The following is a 7,873-nucleotide window of genomic DNA, read 5'->3' as shown; positions in this document are numbered from 1 at the left end:
TTTTTGGATCTACTGATCGTCCGTCAGTCTAGGGTAATCAAGGAGTACCCTTCTCAAGGAGATTTAATTTCTAAAAATAAGCGAAATGTTTTAAATTCTTTTCTCATGAGAGCCAACATCCCTTATTATGCAGCAGAAGATTGGTGTATTCACTATTTATTTCAACTAAAAATCTTGATTACCAACTCCAGAATATTGCAAATATCTTCTAGAAACATTTGAACATAAAGCGCTTCTTGATGAATGATGCAATGGTAAACAATTATCACATAATGAATTTGTTTCTTCAAAAAGTAAACAAAGCCGTATAACACTTCGGTCATAATTTTTGCTCCATTTGTTGAAATTGAAATAATTTTACTTTAACAATTTTCTGTCTAAAATAGAGCACTTAGAGAATATAAAATGAAAAATTAAATTTTTAAGTCATAGGAATATATTTTCTTGAATACAGTACTAGACCAAAAAGAAATTTTATTTATAGGTATACGTAATAGCAACGTAAATCTACTTGTAGCTCTTCAGTGAGTCTGTTACTTTAAAACAGGCACGGCAAGATCGTAGTTGCGTTCTCCTCATTATGATCATAACATGTGTCGTCCTCATGTTACACTTAGAGAATTAGGGAATTTTAACAAATTAGACGATGCAAATTGTTTTTCCTCAGCAGTCGTTACCATGGTTATGATGCATGGTGTGAGGACGGAAAATGGCTTTGATGTGCCTGTTTTAAAGTAACAGATTGCACTATGTGGGATCAACTGCTTTCAAGTTTGGCCACTGCTGGCTTAGAGTATAACTGTGCATGCCTTACTTCTCTTATATGCAGTCAATATATTTGTCATATCTTTTCTACTTATAAATTTTAGCTTAGGAAAATGTATGTATGAATGCTACATTTTCACGAAGATCAAGATTAACAGCTGCATTTGGTATTGTTATGTTTTAGTAACACAACACACTAAAATGAAAATTTTAATTCAACCAATTAAATTTTTCCATAATCTTATCTTAAATTGTAAATAGAATAAATGCTCATCTAAGAGGCTATTTCCTTAACAAGGTAATTGTCATCCAATGAAAACAAATTCTAAGCATAAATGGGTAACTGTTTCTCTTTTTTTCCTGCTGTTCGGAAGAATATTAAACAAACGGCTGGAACTGAATCAGAGAGACATAAGTATAATTAAAGAAAAAATGGGTAAGTGGATAAAACTACTTATATAAAATGTTTTTATGTGTGATAAGCCGTTTCATTTTTATGATATAAATAATCTGGTATTCTCAAGAGTCTAATTATATGTAGTTAAAGAAAATTACGACATTCACTTTCAGGATTTTGTCCGTTGATTTATTCATAAAAACTTCTTGGTGTCTACCACACCCTCAGGACACAATCCTAATGACAGTCATCAAGTGAAACCGTAAAATGCTATTCTTTCAAACAGGATTATTGTCGAAACAATTCATGCCCTAAAATAATAAGGAATGAGTTTAGAGGGGGAAAGGAAAAATGCTGCATTAGGATATATTTTCATGTTTTAGAGAGAAAAATATCTTTTATTACAATAGAACTTTTTATGAGCCGAGAGTTCTTAAATATAAAAAAGGAGCGAAAAACAATTTTCTTTGGAATTAGTCTTTTTTAAAGGCAATTTAAGTTTTAATGCAAAATATGAAAATTCTATCCAATGACACAGTTTATTTGGTTTATTTGACATAATAAAACTGAAACGTTAGACAAAGAGGTGATGAAAGCATATGCTATACATCCTAATACTGAACAATATTAATATTCTATATTCTGAAAACAAACGCGAGTGATAAATATACAGGTGACAGGGGACGGAGGACGGGGACGCCTGGTGTTTAACAGAGGTAAACAGGCATATGTCCTGCGCCCCCCCCCCCCTATCTACCGGAGGTTTCAAATTTGGACTGCCAGATGCCCATATTAGGGTGGAAGCGTTCAATATTCAAAATTTGATGGCTCTAGGTACCGTTGTTTTATCACAATGCGAGAAACATCTATACATTTATAGAGATTCTTCACTATTTAATTTCTATAAATATAACACAGGGCGATAATATTTGGTGGCAACAATTTGAAAAGTGAATCAACGCTTATAGTGAATCAACGCAAAATGCCAAAATGAAATGAATAGTCCTTCTGGGCAAATTGCCTTTTTGGACTAAAAAGGAAAAACTCAAATAAATTTACTTATTATAAAATTTTAAAATATTTCATTATTTATTAAGAAGATCTCACTTTTCACTTTTATAACTTATCTCACTTTTATAACATGTATGATTTTATTTGCTAATAAAATATAAAACTGTAAATTTAGTTGTAAAACAAGAAATATAAACATCATTAAAAGTATGAAATATAATTTAGGATTAGAAATATTCGGGGAAGTAACCCGCAGGTTATGCTAAAACTTCGTAATTGATTACTCCCGATGCTACTTATCAATTTAGTTTGTGAACAGAAATGTCCTTTATTTCTGCACCATCGGAATATCATTTCTTGAATTTCATTCCTCATTCTTTAAAACTCTTAATTAAGGCATTAAACCAAAGTGTAGTTTCTATTTAATGAGTGGGTCTTCGAAAATTTAGTTTATGAGGAACTTATTGCATGCCATGTTGTATGGAGAAGAATGGATTGTGTTGGACCATTGTATGCCCTCGTGAATACTATACTGAAGATTTTAAAATATTTCGTAGCTAGCAACAATGGGAAATTAAAAAGACAGAATACATAATGACTGAGTTAGTAGTGAATGACAGTGATACAAGTTAGAAGTCTTAAATCATTCGGCGATTATATTACTTGCCGAAATTGAATGTAATAGAAATCTGTTTTCTCATATAATATTTGAAGTTAATTGCTGCAGTTCCTAATAATTAACCAAATTAAAGCCAAAGGGGAACTGTATGAACTTCGCTTCGAATCTTTAAATTTATATTCATTTTATCTTAACGAAAACGTGCCATCTTAAAGAAATTTCTATGAATAGTTTTGTATACATCATTTTCTAAGGTTTTAATTTAATTAAGAGGCCTTTCGCTTAAATTTGATTTCTTTCATTTCGACGAATTTGATTCATTTCGACTCAATATAGTTTACTAAATTTATCCCGCAATTAAGAAGACGCGGCAACTGTCGAGATAAAAGATTCCGAGGGAATATGGCAAGAAGTCAATATACTTCGATGGTTGTAAATCTCTTCTTGACACGGTTTGTGCTTTTGATACTTGTTGTTAGGAAAATAGACCAATACAATCAACTTAGACAGTCAGCGTAAATTTAAATTAAGTTATTGCTGCTGAAGAAACACGTGCTAGTGAGAAAAATTAGTTCACACGTCCACCCTTCAGGTTTTACATTTCACTACTTTTCCTGATACTTTAATCTTAGTGCATGCTTTGTTGTAAGTACAATTTAAAATAAGGTACTTTCTTTATTGTATTTCTTACAATAAAGCTAGACAATTAACATGTTTTCCACAGTGCTTATTATTATCATTATTTATCAACGAAGAGTGCAATACATGCTACCATCCGATTGACAGTTTAACGTATTCAAATTTATATGTCTTATTTCTTCTAATATTCCACCTTTAGCTTATTTTCTTTCCAAGGCTTTTCACTATATGATTTAGAAATTTCTGATTTATGGAATATTTGGAATGTTTGCAAACTATAACGTGTCAATAAAAAGAGTAGTCTCGAAGGCAATAAAAATAATTCATTTAAATATCGAATACAGTTATAGTAATGCATTGTATTCATATGCAGTTTTTAATCTATCAGTATTTTTCATTACTCATTTGATACGATATGGAACACATGGTTTTCGCTCTCGATTTTCAGTGGAGGTAAAATTATTGAAACTCGGTAGTGAATATGCAAATGAATAAGGTACATAAATAATGTAATACATCATTACATGTAATAATTAATCCGCTTAAGATTTTTAATCTGAAAGATAAACTGCAAAATTTATTCCACACAGAATGGCAGCAAATTCTCAGGATTGTGAACTCTCTGGATTGCAGTTAATGGGATTGACAAAACTAGTAAACGGCGGTCTGTTAGAATAATGCTGTGTGATATACATGAATACGCAAAAGCAGAGATTTTTTTTTGTTTCTTATTATTATAACGGCCGTACACTTCCATATTAAACTTTCGTCTGAAATGACCGAATTAATCGGTCATTTAGCTGTCAAAATAAGCCTAAGTTTACTGTTGACCTTTGTACAGTGCAGGATGGCGATCGAACGTTTTTAAAGTAAAAAAAAAGAGAAATAATGATGCAACGAATCGATGAATTCTTAATGCATTCTTCTTCCTTAGGTTTAAAAATTCACAGGTGCCTTTCCTTCTCTCTTTCTTTTCAAAGTTTTAGTGTAAGTTATACTTAATTTTCTTTTTGTACATTGAATTTTTGTTATGAGAACGCATAATTTGCGAAATAGATTCATTTGTAGTCTATCGTTAATATATTATTACTAGGTTAGTTTTTTGTTTTATAAACTGCAAGCTAATTATTACTTTTGTATATTATTATAGGTAGTATATTATTATCAGCTGTAGTTATTTCTATTTCTTAACTTTCTTCATATAAACGTTAAGACACAACGTCATATTTTGGATGATTAAAAACCCTCCTAGAAGTCCACAGTTGCTTAGTTTTTCTGCTAAACGAATAACCCTTATTCCCTGCCTTAGTGAAAATTTTTAATTTGAGGCTATTTTTATCTGCTTTCCTAGAAGCAAAAGACACGCCTTGCTTGAGAAAATGCTGTCCGTTAATATCGTTTGATTAAAGAGTTTTCGAGACGAAAATTTTGGTAATATGATAAATTGTTTCTTACCCCTATAATTTTGCTTAAGTTCAATGTATATAGTTTCAGCAAAGTAGACTTTTCTAGTTAGAGATTTTGCTGGAAAATGTATATACTAAAGAAACTAAAAGATAATTTTAATGTAACAGGAGGTTAGAACTGACTGAATCACGTATGATAGTTAGTTTAAAACGTGAGTTTAATTTTTAACTGAACTCTGTGCTTTTAATTATGATTTAATATCAAAAATGTTTACTTCTGATGCAAACTATTTTACGAAATACATTCTATTTATTTACTTTCCATAAGCATATTTTGTTTTCAAAATTTATTTGAAGTTTCCTGTAATTTAATTTCAAATTCAACCAGTAATGATCTGAAATAGGCTAATTCTATTTTTATTTATGATTTATCCACTGTTTAATTTTTCTGAAATTCTACCTGAAACAGAATGAAATATGTCTTAATTTGAAGCTACATGCAAAAGGAATATATTTCAGCTTATCAAATATTGACAAATCTTTCGGATTTTTCTAGCTTTAATATTGACGAAATTGTCAGATTTTAAAATATGAGCAGACTGCATTGCTTGAAACAAAAGTAGACTTTTATGAGTCTAGTATATTGGTACATAGTACTAAAGAAAAAGGTCTTCCAACCTCGAAATCTCAGTTTTTCGAGAAGCAGTGTATACATATCTAAGCTAGAAATGCACCAGTAGTAAGAAAAAAGTTAGACGCTAATCTGTGACCTAAAATTCAAATTGAACGCCGCCCAAATGCTCCACCTGAAAATTTTATTTATTTTATTTTATTTTGATTTAATCCTATTGATTCTCGACAAGTCAGTTTTCGCTCTTATGAATAAGTATACAAATTAACAGTTTATTGCTGTACTTTTTTTGTATTAAAAAAATTGAATTTAGGATCTTCCATCTACAGAATACCAGGCAGTAGTGCAATTTCAAAGTCAGGAAATCCTATCTTCCTCTCCCCGAAAAAAGGTTTGCATTAATGGACACATGGAGGCAGGAAATAAGAGGAGAGGCCTTAACTGTTTTTTTCCCATGCACAGCCTTGAAGCTGTGGCGCACCCCTCGTGGAGACCAAAACGTTCAGTGACTTGCCATTAAGACCAATGGGTTTTGATATGATCGGAGGTAAATATTTTGTAGTTACGTCGTAAATATTTCTATAAATATATATCTTTTCTTTTCTACACTATTCCAGAGTCCTAAGTATGTGAAAAGAATACATTTTTAAACAACATTTCATTCTGAACGGAATTAAATGCTATACTTTTACAAGAAAAGTTTGCTCAGAACAGTTTAATTTGAATGAAATATTTTCAGAAGGTTTCGTTAATTACTTTAGAAAGAAATTTTAAGGTAGTTAAATTTTATTTGGTTAACGATTATAAAAATTAAGATCAAAGATTATTAATACCTAAATTACGCATTCTTTCTTTTCTATTTACAGAGCTTCTTCCTGAAATACTTTCTCAAATAAGAGAAAGAACTTTGAGAATACGTATTGTTGAAATTAAGGTTAAAAAAATTGATAAGTAGAAAATACTTTTTCAAATAAGAGCATCCTTTAAATTAGAGCCTTTAAATTTTGGTTCCTTTCAAATTAGAGCAGCTTTTATTTTAATAGTGAAATACGTTGAACATTGCTGCCGATTTTCATATATTAAACGTTTTAGGAGTATTTCTAAAAGGGACTCAGAAAAGGTTTTAAAAAATATATTATTTAAAACTTGTAATTGTGTTATTATAAAAAGTAAAGAAATAATTCTTTTAATACCTATCAATTTTTTTAACCTTAATTTCAACAATACATATTCTAAAAGTTCTTCTTTACTACTTCGTTAAGTACGCATCACATAGATTGTGCTTTACAACACCGCATAACAGATTGCTTTCAAGTACGAACAATTCTTGCTAAAATAGTTTTACAAATATATTTGTCAACATTTGTTTTACAAATATATTTTGTCTTTAATTTATATTTACAATTAAAAGTGAAGGTTTTTATATATTTAGACAATATCTATAATCATTATAAATTTAGATATATTTAAAAAAATCTGAAAGCTTTTAGATTTTACATTACGCCAAAAGGGGCTTTTTTTAACGTTTTGTGTGTTTCCTTTATTAAAAAATCATGTTAAAAATCATGTTCTTCGCACTTTAACCATAAAATTCAGTTCAACGGCAATATTTGGTGGCAACAATTTGAAAAGTGAATCAACGTTAAGGAATCAACGCAAAATGACAAAACGAAATTAAATGATTTTTATTATGCACTCAAAGGTCGTTTTCCTTCGAAATTCCTCCACGCAAGGCATCTTTTCCCCTTTAGGCAGACAGTGCTTGCATACCTTATCCTACCTAAAAAACGTAACCTGATCTAAGTGCCTAGTTACGGCTATTTTTACATACATAATGTTATGTTTACATTTAAACATCAAGTTTCAAACTTTTGACAAAAAACGTTTGTGGATACATTCATTTCCAAATTCAAATTTTCTAGTAAATACATTTTCGCGGAGCATATTCAATACCTCACTTAGCAATTTTACTTAATTTAATAATTCTCCGATTATATAATAAATAACAACTAATCATTTCACATTACAACATTAATGTCTTTGTCAACAAATCGTAATCTTGATTATCTTACATTGCATAATTACTAATAATACACTGCATAAGTAATTGATCTAAATTCAGAAATGCATACATTATATAAATAATTAAAATATATAAATTATACAAATTCTTACACTTACACCACTTAGTTTATCAGGTTCAATGTTCCTTCTTACTTTGTTCGGGAACATGCAAGGACCTGACTCGGAACAGAGAGCTTACTAAAGCTATGTTCATTCACTGTGGGAAGTAGACAGGATACACAAGAAGGGTATACAAAACCCTTTATTTTTCTCTATTTACAATAACTTCCGTACTTCGGAATACACAGACCCGCTACTTGTGGTCTAACGTAAAAATATAA

The sequence above is a fragment of the Stegodyphus dumicola genome, chromosome 7 (genome assembly GCF_044657685.1).
Source record: "Stegodyphus dumicola isolate Sdum_Otavi_A_Nest chromosome 7, ASM4465768v1".
NCBI lineage: Eukaryota > Metazoa > Arthropoda > Arachnida > Araneae > Eresidae > Stegodyphus > Stegodyphus dumicola.
Note: the sequence above shows the minus strand (reverse complement) of the source record.